The sequence below is a fragment of the Cibotium barometz genome, chromosome 6 (genome assembly GCF_041138505.1).
Source record: "Cibotium barometz isolate CiBa-2024 chromosome 6, ASM4113850v1, whole genome shotgun sequence".
NCBI classification, from domain to species: domain Eukaryota; kingdom Viridiplantae; phylum Streptophyta; class Polypodiopsida; order Cyatheales; family Cibotiaceae; genus Cibotium; species Cibotium barometz.
In genome coordinates, this window is record NC_141051.1 from 24579575 (window position 1) to 24591916 (window position 12342).

At 36.6% G+C, this 12342-nt stretch overlaps 1 pseudogene; it reads right to left on the reverse strand.

Moving 5' to 3' along the window:
- Positions 1 to 592: 592 nt before the first annotated feature.
- Positions 593 to 1348, reverse strand: LOC147637549 (uncharacterized; annotated as a pseudogene).
- Positions 1349 to 12342: the final 10994 nt, after the last annotated feature.

The window sequence follows — 12342 nt, forward strand, 5'->3', positions numbered from 1 at the left end:
AGCCCTTTATGGCTATTTTTGTTTTTCAGTAAACTAATAGAAGGACCCTTTTCTCGGGAAAAAGAAGTTTTTTTTCAATCGATTTAAGAAGGAAATCATCCATTTGAATCCGAAAACTCAAACACGAGTCAGGCAATGCTAACAGTACTATTTATCGTGGATGCTGAGCAGGCAAGTCCATTTGCTGAGATTAGTCTAGGGAGAAATGAGCTGACACATTACCTATGTCTAGAGGTCTGCATCTATGGTGGCTACTATGTTCAAGAGGAAGCTCTCAATGCTACCAAACCATCGGAGAGAAGAGACAGAATACTAAGCCATTATTATTACCAATTGCACCTACAGTCACAGTTGAGAATGTATTATCTACATCAGCTGGAGGATCATTGTTAGCAGCAGCTGCCTCAGACTTGTGTGCCACAGATTATTACCATTGTGCCATCATACCTCATCCAAATTAAAGCAATTCAACTTTTCAATCATTATTCTCTGCATGAACTCTGCATGTGAAGCATGGTTTTTTGCCTAATAGACAACCAAAGAAATTAGAGCTGACAAAACAAGTAAAACTTTGAAAAACAAAAGAGTCAATTTAACAAACAAACCTTTCAAATTCTTCTCCCATTTGCTCTAGAGAGATGCTTCCACCCTTCACATGTGAGAGAAATGCAATGATCAATGATTTCTCATGAATTCCTTGCAAATGTCTCCACACTACTGTTATCTTCATTCCTTCGGAAATCAGCTTTTGTGCTTCATCACTTGAAGCATCTTTACCTTTGGAAGCTGCAGGCGACTTGCTAAACTTTTGACCTTTTAACTTTCTCTACTCATGTAGCTTTAAAATATCTTCTTGTAGATCCCAAATTTCTCCAAAGGCAAGTTGAAAATAGTTATCATATTGTTTCACATTGGGCTTCTGACTTGGTCCACGATCACTTTTCTTTTTCAATTCAATACCACACTTTTCACAAAGTGCAGCTCAAATATTCTCATCAATTTTCTCACCACGCTTCAAGGAATCAATCCACTCATTATGAAAAAACCTTATCTTTTTTGAATTCAATTCCGTTCAAAAGTTTGAGTCAATATTATGGTTAAGGGCAAGTACCTTTGCCTCCTCATTTGTTAAACCAGCATACACCCAACACATAGCCATTTCGTAAGTGTCAAAATGCTCATATTTGGTAGTAAGCTCTTGCTTGGCAAGAAAAGAATGAGTGTCCCCAAGAACCCAATATATGTAAGACTTAGCATTGGCCTTCACCCAAGATTCCTTATTAGGACACCGTTGTCTATCCACTAAAACAAGCAAGGGTAACACAATGGCATTTGGCTTGTTATTCATTTTGTACTTTAGATTCTGAACATGATGATCAACAATAGCGTGAACCTCTAAGGGTCTTCTTCCTATTTGGGGATCCACTGGTGGACACTCAATCACACTTATGGGAAAAAATATAGGCAAAGGATCCACCATGTTATTTTTCTTGACCCTCTCTCTTAAAACATTGAAAGAGCTTGAATCTCTTGTGTCACAGATAAGGGGGCACCAAGACCAAATGGGACAATCTTTGATTTAAGAAGAAACTTAGAGTCCTTTGATTTATTTGACTTTTTGCTTCATTTCTTGCTTGTGATAGGGGTTTGCATCAGTGGAGACGGGGGGAATTCTTTCTCAACCTCTTCATCACTTGAAGAAATTGAATCTTCTTCTTCCTCTCCTTCTTCGATGTAGTCCCTTGAAGAGTTATTATTTGAGCCAAAAAAAACCCTCTAGCACCTCACTGTTGGCTCTCCCAAATGTCTACAACCAAAAACAATTAAATCAATGACATGTTTCAAAAAAAAAGAGAGAAAAAAGTTGAAAAGAGAATTAAAAAAGCTTAGTTCTTACCAAGCCTCAAGTTTGCATTGCATCAACCATCAAGTTTTTTGTGCTGCTTTAGAGGATTTATTTCATCCATGTGCTGCTTTAGAGGATTATTGTGCTGCTTTAGAGGATTTATTTCATCCATCTGAAAGTGACCCTTCAATAAAACAAGAACGGCAAAGGGATTACCTATCTTCATCAACATCAATCTCATTTTATTGTGAGTATACATAAGCGCATAAACCATAGCCTTGACATTAAACCCTTCCAGGTACATCTCTGGTGGATGGAGCAGCATGGTGGGCAAAATCTTGGTCCATGGTATGACCCACCATCACTTGGATTCCTTGAAGGTGCAAACACAAGTTATCTTTTGGTGATGGCTTATCAATGTTGCCATTGAGCTATTAGAATATATGAGATCTAGCATCCATTCTTAGTGTGATTTCCTTAGTGATACCTTAGAGTGTCTTGTTCTAAGGTTAGAAGGCTCATTTACTAAAGTAATTGAGTGTAGGTCTAGTAAATGCTTTCCTATGATTGAGGCATCACATTTTAGGTGAGTTTGGTGAGAAATCTAAGGGAGATGGAGATATTCATGGGCCCTAGGTGCCTCCTTCTCCTAAGCCTATATAAACAGGGTATACTACTCACACTAGAGAGCTAACTAGAGAGCTAAGTGGAGAGTGTAATGCCCATGCTTTGTGTACTTGCTTAGTGATAAATATACTAAGTGTTCCTTTGTGGAAATACTCTCCTCTTTGGTATTTTCATTTTCATGTGTTTATGTGATGCTTTGTGGTGACCTTGAGCACATGCTATTGCTCATTGGTTACATTTCATTCTTATCTAAGTGGTGGCATGTGTTGCTCTAGTGGTGTGAGTTTGCTTATGTGATAATCATTTCCATTGTGTGATCCATTCAATCATTGTCAAGATTAAGCTCACACCATGTCTTTTAACATGATCCATAATCTAATTGACAATTTATACTCTCAACACCAATGAGAGTATAGAAGCTGATGAGACCCCCTTGACAATCAAATCCTCACAAGAAAGTATGCTGAAGTCCACTACATGGACTACCTTCATCAGCTTCCATATGTGAAGAAATCACACCAAGGCCATCAATTCCTCCTTATCAAGCTAATCCTTACCTTACAAGTTGACATACCATTTTAAATCCCCTCCAAGATTGGCTTCAATACATCAACAAAACGGTTGTGCTCTTTATGTTATAAATTAACTTGACCTCACAGGCCACAAAAGAAAATTTATGTAAATATATCTATGCATAAAAAATCAACAACAAATAACTAATGGAAATAAGAGAGAAAGTAAGAGCCAACATCACAAATCTACCAATACCTGCCAAATATGCCAATAAGGAAATCATTCAACACATGAGCATAACTTGGATCACTTGGGCCTTGCTATAATGTTACCAAGTAGAAAGGCACATGAGAAAGAGCTGGTAGATGGCTAAATTTTCTTCTTTCTTCTTACTTCTCTACAACCATAACATAAAGATAATAGTACATTCTATAAGGAAAGGTACTCTAGTACTTAAACATTTAAGTCCCAAACTTTGAAGCTTGACTATATAAGCTGGCGCGTTATAACTATGCCATAACTCTAGTAACAAAAGTGGTTGTAACCTATAAACCACTGGGCAACATATCAACCATAACCTCATCAACCATGCTTGTGGCATAAGTGCAGAGGTGTCATCATCCTAGCATGCTACATGTCATCCATATCCACATTAGTAATTGAGCTTAATATCTCAACAAGCTATAGGTGTGGCTACTTTTTTGTTTCTTTGTGTTACTATTCAAATCAGGTAAAGTAGATAAAAATAAAAATAAACTCAATAAGGATAAATGACATGTACACAATTGAGTGGTTAAGTGATAAAAATGATATTATATTTGATTAAATTTCTTCTTTAGTAGATAAAATGATATTATATTTGATTAAATTTATTTTTGAGTAGATTAAAATTAAAATTTCTCTTTGAGTAGATAAACTAAAATTAATATTGGCTATAATTTTCCTAAGGGTACTTCTTCATTGGGTCCAGCTAACACTATGCATGGTGTTTATGTATAATACATAGAGACTTTGAAAGGGTGAATAGCTTAGCTAACACTTGTAGGGGCTAACACTATACATGGTGCTTTTGTAATACATAGAGAATTTGAAATGGTGGCTTGGGTCAAGACATTTGCTTGTACTACCATCAGACTCATGTGATGAAAGGCAATTCAAATGCCTTAAAGTTTGAGGAGTTAGTTTATGTGCTCTTGCAAGAAGAGAAATCCAGGAAAAATAGATCTATCATGCGTATAAGAGATTAGGCTTTTGCTACCAGTCAACAAAGTGGCAAAGGTAAATCCTTTCCTCGGGGTAGTTAGAAGTTGAACTCAGAGCCATGAGTAAGCCTATAGATATAAGAAAGATGACAAGGCAAAGAAAAAGGGCAAATGCAACTATTGTAGGAAACTTGGTCACTACATTAATGAATGCAGGAAGAGGCTTGAGAAGGAGAAAAAGGAAGACTCCAGTATGGCTGTGTGATACGTCAGCATCTAATGTAGAAAAAAATTGTTGCGTCTAGTACTTTGTCTCATGGTCTTTACAGGCTAGATGCATATGAAAGACAAAAGCATGTTGTATGTACAGTTTCTACCACAAAGGCGATGGGTGATGCTAAGTTGTGGCATGCATGCTTTGGTCACTTGAACTTTGGTAGTTTGCTACATTTGCATAAGCATGAAATGGTGTCTGAGCTTCCACATCTTGAAGCCCCTATCAAACATGTTTGTGAGGGTTGTATTCTTGGAAAAATGCAATGGGTATCATCTCCCAAAGATGGTTCAACTAGAGCTATCCAAAAATTACAGCTTATACATAGTGATGTATGTGGTCCTCTGAGGACACCATCTATTGGGGGCTACCTCTATTTTGTCACATTCATTGATGATTATTTTAGACATACTTGGGTATATCCATTGAATAAGAAATAAGAGGTTTTTATGTGCTTTATGTTAAGAATCATGGATCAAGATCTCCTAATGACAAGTCATCTGTCTAATTTGAAACTAATCTTACACTAATGACAATACTAATCTAAGGTGGATAAAAGTGAAGAGAACTCATCATGAGTGTGCTAATTAAGATGCACTCAAGTACAATTAGACACTGAGGTAAATTATCTTGGATACATAAAGAGACTTGAGATAAGTGCAAGTGATATGTTCAATGCTTGAAATAGCCCCCTTTTATATGAGGAGGTACACCCTTGGGCTTGTGTGCATCAATGTGGGATAATTCCCTTTGCTCATGTGGCTTCATGCTAGACTTTGCACTTTCTTGGCTACTCATTCTCACTCCCTACCTCTTCCTTGTGCTCAAAGGCACCACATTTCTCAACACCCCCCCTTGGTGCCATTTTCTTAGGCTATTGCAAGGTGGTCAGATGCAAGTTTTATAACATATTTTCACCCTCCCTCATTTCTAACTTGGTTGGGTAACTCAGAGGCACTTTGACTTGGTTACTCTCTAGCTCAGAGGTTATTTTAGAGATGGTTGGGTTGTTTTCAATCCCCCAAGGTGTTACTTTGGCTACTCTCTAGTGGTCGAGTGTTCTCAAAACATACCAATTTGCCTACTCATTTGGTGGCTTTTACAACATATAATTTAGGTTAGGGTAGTGGTGGTAGCTCCTTTGTTTCTCAATGATGCTGCTTGCTTGAGATCTTCTTGCTCTTTCTTGGTGAAGATCCCTTGTTGCTTCCTTCATTCTTCGTATTGGTGTCGTGCCCTTCTTCATATTGTTGAATGCTTCTTGGTTCTTTGACAGGTTCTTTGATGTGGACTAGATGCTCTTCATTGCATGATTTATTGTTTTTTATTTCCTTATGTGCCTTTGATGCATTATGTGGATGCCATGCTATGTGCTATGGTCATCTCATGAACTTGTGATATAGCCATGCTTACGCTAGATGTGTGTGCACCTTTGCTTTAATTATGCACACATACACTTGCATACTCATTTGGTTGTGGCATTTTTACAAGAGTTGCATTCTTCTCTTTTTCACAAGAACATGTTAGAGTGCTCATTTGGCCACTTACAAGAGTTACATAGAGAATGTCAATGATGCGACGATGATCATGGTAGTGAAAATCCTATGATAGCTCGGCCTATGTTGACGTTGAAGACTTTGGCAATGCCCATCAATCTTATGAATACTCAAAATACAAAGTCCATGTGAACACCTCTAAAGGAGGGCTAAATTACACCAAAGATAAAAAAGGTAACCTTATCTCTTTATATATATATATATATATATATATATATATATATATATATATATATATTATTTTTAAAAGTAAATTTATGTGTGGCTGATGATGTTTTTTATTTTTCTGATACCGCCCGCTGTAGTAGCTGCTTTAGATAACGTTGATCTTGCTCAAGTTTCTTTTTCTCACTTGCCTTGTTAGTTGTTCCCCTCTGCCTAGAAAATGCAATGAGTGGAGCACCCCTGTTTTGCTGCACGTCGATGTGTCACTTGCCTTATCCACCACCCTCGTTGGTTGCTCTATAAATTTTATGTTGTGAATGTGTCTTTGCCAGTAGCTTGTATGTTTGAAGAGCAACCAAAAATCATGACCTCTTCTTATCTTTTATTTGTCTTGCCTTCTCTCCCTTTTAGCTATCTGAGTCGGTTGTGTTTGCTTGCCAGTGATAGGCAATTGAATTGGAGATGTTGTTAGATTGCTTTGCAAAGCCTCCTAATGGTCTTCTTTCTCTTTAACCAGTACATCGTATAGTGATAGAGTGACCTAGAAAAGAACTCTAATGGAAAAGTTGAAAGTTTTATTAAAACTTGATTGAATATGACATGAGATTAACAACCTAATGTTCCTTATCATTTGTTAATGAGCTACAGCTAAGCTAAGCTAGGAGAAATAGACCTAGTCTCTATTATCATGTTAAGAATCATGAATCAAGCTCTCTTAATTATATGACATCTACCTAATTTGAAACTAATCTCACACTAATGACAATACTAATCTAAGGTGGATAAAAGTGAAGAGAACTCATCATGAGTGTGTACTAATTAAGATGAACTCAAGTACAATTAGACACTAAGATAAATTAGCTTAGATACATAAAGGGACTTGAGATAAGTACAAAAGATATATTCATTGCTTGAAATGGCCCCCTTTTATATCAGGAGGTACACCACCCTTGGGCTTGTACATCAATGTGGGATAATTTCCTTTGCTCATGTGGCTTCATTAGACTTGCACTTACTTGGCTACTCATTTTCACTCCCTGCCTCTTCCTTGTGCTCAATGGCACCACATTTCTCAACACTTTAAGCACTTTGTTGGTATGGTTGAAAATGTTTTTGCATGTAAGATTGGTACCCTATGTACTGATCAAGGGCAAGAGTATATGTCTAAGGAGTTTCGTGCATACATGGCTGATCATGGGATAAAACTGTCACGGGATCTAAATTTCTAGGGAGATAGAAATTAAATAATTTATAAGAAATTGATTTAAATTCAAGAATTCATCAAACATCACATGACTATGATTAAAATATTCAAAAAAATTAAAAATACTTAGCTCACAAAGATGCGACTCCAAGATTGGGTACAATCATCCCCCCTCATGTGTGTATGGCCTATTCTCCCCCACACATGAGTATTTACGAGATATTTTTTATTCCAAATCAGGCCATAGCCTCCAAAAATACAAAAAGAGTGTTTTTCTTACACGACACTCTTATCTTCAAAAATAGAGTACCCATGATTTGAGGCTTGGGTTTAAAGCATATCACGCTTTACCAAATATTAAAGGTTAAGTCTATGCTTGATAAACTATAGCTTTTACAAAATAAATCAAAATGTGCACAAGCTAGCACATGTATTTATAAAGCTTGTTTACAAAAATGGTGTGCCAATAATAAATTGGTGCGACTTCTCCTCAATCCTCGAAATCCTCTCTTCACCTATAAAATAACCAACAATAAATTGTTGAAATAAATATTCTATAAGCATACAAACCATCATCACACACATGTTTGCCAAGCGTAAGTAACCCAGGAATCACCCCTACATAATACGAACCAACTAAAACAAACATTGGAGACCCCAAGCATACGTCAATATCCACCAAACATATTAATATTTATAATGGTTCACCCATGATATTAACATAATTTGGCATGACGCAAAGATAATCCAAGCGTCCCCGAATTATCTAAGGGTAGAATAATATTTTTAGGAGGGCTTAAAATATATTCCCATAACATTCCCTCTTGCGTGAGATTGCAATTACCCTCAATTGCTGGTTTGTTGTTGAAAAGAACGGAGGATCTCAGGGAAGGCACCATTTCTCAGGTACCCATCTTGCATCTTCACGAGGATGATTTTTGAAAGTTATTAAATATTTACTATATTGGTTTCCAATTCGAGTTAGCGTAATTTGATGGTCAATGATGGTATTTGGGAGTAAGATTTCTTGGTCTCCTTCAATAAGAGTGGTTCTTTATATACTGGATGAGTGGGAAGTTGTCCTTTTTGTAAGGTTTTAATAAGCTAACATGAAATGAATTGTGAATGTTCCAATGAGAAGGTAATTCAAGTTTATATGCAACATCATTAATTTTATGGATCACTTTAAAAGGTCCATAAAATCTAGGTGCAAGCTTAACACAGAGCTAAAAAATTTTCAACTCTCTTAAGTCGACGTTTTTTAATTTTTAGAAGTACATAGTCTCCAAGTTTAAATGATATAGCTTTACGTTTACGATTTGCTTACTTAACATATTTTTCTTGAGCACCCTCTGTGGTGTGATATACCAGCCTCATTAAGTATTGCCTGGATATCCTGTGGATTGAGTTGATTCTCTTTGAAAAAGTCATCTATTTGCTTTTCTGAGACCTTCTTATATTTCTTCTCATTCATCAGTGCTTCTGCATACTCGCGATCTAAAATAAGACTTAAATGTGAAGGTTCTGCCGTTGATTCTTTATCAAGGTGCAATAATGATCTGATATAAGATTGAAATGTAGAAATTGATATACACAAACATATGCAATAATGATTGCTGTTCATAAAATATCACAATAGAAACAACAATAAAATATCACAATAGAAACAATAAACCAGTTAATAGAAAGGAGATTACTTGATTGCATGTATTTTCTTCTTGATGCCACCACCTCCTAGCTTCATTTACTCAATATTCCTTAGTTTTTTTTATCGTCTATGGAGACCTAATGAGGTCTACTTATGTCTTAATTCAGACATTTATTTTTCAAGCCCTAAAATTGTTTCCTTATTGCTTAATAACTTCTGCACACACTGCTCCATGGTTTTCTTCAAATGAATGTTCTCCTTCTCAAATAAATCTCTTTCTAATTTAAGAACATTGCTTGTTGCTTCCAAATGATGTGTATATCCTAGGAGCCCATTATAGCCATCTCCAACAAAGTTAAGCAGAGATGTCGTATTCCTAAATGGGGGTGTGGAGTTTGTAAAAAGGGTCTTTTGGATATAACCTCCCATCAATCCATAAGTCTGTGTTTTTCTTCCCTTGCATCCTCAACATTTCTTTAGAACCAGTACACAAAGTATTAGGTTTATTTCTCTTACTTAGAGGTTCATATTCACGTTCAAGCTCGTCGATGTGCAGGTTGTAGATGTCTCTTTTCTTTGTATTCCTCCTTGCTCGATCCCTCTGCCATCCTCTTGATCCTCTCTGTGTTCCTCTTTGCTCTTGATCTCAGTAGAAAAATCTGAATGGAAAGAGAAAGGTGCCAAAATAGTAAAAAGAAGTAAAGAGTCGAACTAAGTTGCGAGAAAAACCTTGATTTTGAAGGTACCAATGCCTGCAAACTTTGATATGTAAAACCTTCAAAATTTGAGGTGAAGTTTCTTGCAGGGAGGGAACTCAAACTATTTTTGGATGATCCTTGGTTCAAATTTCAAGAAATATTCTATTTCGGCTTGTACATAGAGATTTTGAGATATAAGCCATTAAACTTGGAGAATTGACCAATTCATTATTCACGTAGTATATATAGTACATGAACGGATTGAAGACTTCAAGAACTAGCAATATTCTATCATTTTTATGTATATTTAAGAATAGAAATATATCTTTTATATCTCAAGAAAATGCCAAGAGAAAATACGCCAAAATTAATTTCACCTTATTTTTTAGGCTTTTTGGATTATCTCTCTCTAAGCTTAGTTGGCACTTCTTAGAGGGCCCAAAGTTGAGTCCAAAATTCTCCTAATGATAGTGTCCTCGACAGCATCAACCATCATACTTTCCCCAGTAACACTCTATTCTCTACTCTGTGTTAATTTTCATACACTTTACAGGTGATTCAGTCAGTTAGTAGCCATCCAAGATTGTATTCAGTGAATACTGAGTACTTGCAGTGTGTTGAAAGATTTTGCATTTGGTAGAAAGTCATGGCTAGCAGTAGTGATGTATTCAACATGTTGTTTTGCTGAGGACAAACTTGATGGGACTAACTACCCATTGTGGTCCTATATAATGAGGCATGCATTGGTTGCTAAATGCCTTTGGAATGTGGTCAGTGGTAGTGAAACTCGCCCTGTTTTACAACTACCAGTGCAACCAAGTGCTGCGCAGGTACATTTGAAGTAGAATCTGATATAGATGTGGCTCCTCCACATGCACCACCAGTACCTCCCACTGCTGCTCAAACGAGATGGGATGGAAGAGATGCACAAGCACATGCATTGCTTGCACTTTCTGTGAAGCGAAGCATTATTCCTCATATTCGGTCATGTAAGACTTCAAAACAGGCATGGGATGCACTTGCTGCATTATACTAGGTGCACAATGACGCACGTGTTGCATATCTGTGCAAACAGTTAGAGTCTGAGCACATGAATGAGGGAGACTCAATGGACAGATTCTTGACCAAGATCAAAGATTTTAAGGAGCAACTTGCTAGTGTGGATGAGATATATCTTGATAGTACATTGGTGCCCACAGTTCTCAATGCATTACCAATTTCTTATCAGAGTTTTGCCTCTACCCTTAGACTCATGATGAAGGAAAATCCAAATGCCCTTACATTTGATGAGCTGGTTTCAGTACTCTTGTAAAAAGAGAAGTCTAGGCAAAACAAATCTAATATGCGAGTTGGTGACCAAGCTTTTGTTGCCAATCAAAAAGGCAAAGGTACAGCTTCTTCGCATGGTGGCTATAAGCCAAAATTAGAATGCTTAATAACTTCTGCACACACTGCTCCATGGTTTTCTTCAAATGAATGTTCTCCTTCTCAAATAAATCTCTTTCTAATTTAAGAACATTGCTTGTTGCTTCCAAATGATGTGTATATCCTAGGAGCCCATTATAGCCATCTCCAACAAAGTTAAGCAGAGATGTCGTATTCCTAAATGGGGGTGTGGAGTTTGTAAAAAGGGTCTTTTGGATATAACCTCCCATCAATCCATAAGTCTGTGTTTTTCTTCCCTTGCATCCTCAACATTTCTTTAGAACCAGTACACAAAGTATTAGGTTTATTTCTCTTACTTAGAGGTTCATATTCACGTTCAAGCTCGTCGATGTGCAGGTTGTAGATGTCTCTTTTCTTTGTATTCCTCCTTGCTCGATCCCTCTGCCATCCTCTTGATCCTCTCTGTGTTCCTCTTTGCTCTTGATCTCAGTAGAAAAATCTGAATGGAAAGAGAAAGGTGCCAAAATAGTAAAAAGAAGTAAAGAGTCGAACTAAGTTGCGAGAAAAACCTTGATTTTGAAGGTACCAATGCCTGCAAACTTTGATATGTAAAACCTTCAAAATTTGAGGTGAAGTTTCTTGCAGGGAGGGAACTCAAACTATTTTTGGATGATCCTTGGTTCAAATTTCAAGAAATATTCTATTTCGGCTTGTACATAGAGATTTTGAGATATAAGCCATTAAACTTGGAGAATTGACCAATTCATTATTCACGTAGTATATATAGTACATGAACGGATTGAAGACTTCAAGAACTAGCAATATTCTATCATTTTTATGTATATTTAAGAATAGAAATATATCTTTTATATCTCAAGAAAATGCCAAGAGAAAATACGCCAAAATTAATTTCACCTTATTTTTTAGGCTTTTTGGATTATCTCTCTCTAAGCTTAGTTGGCACTTCTTAGAGGGCCCAAAGTTGAGTCCAAAATTCTCCTAATGATAGTGTCCTCGACAGCATCAACCATCATACTTTCCCCAGTAACACTCTATTCTCTACTCTGTGTTAATTTTCATACACTTTACAGGTGATTCAGTCAGTTAGTAGCCATCCAAGATTGTATTCAGTGAATACTGAGTACTTGCAGTGTGTTGAAAGATTTTGCATTTGGTAGAAAGTCATGGCTAGCAGTAGTGATGTATTCAACATGTTGTTTTGC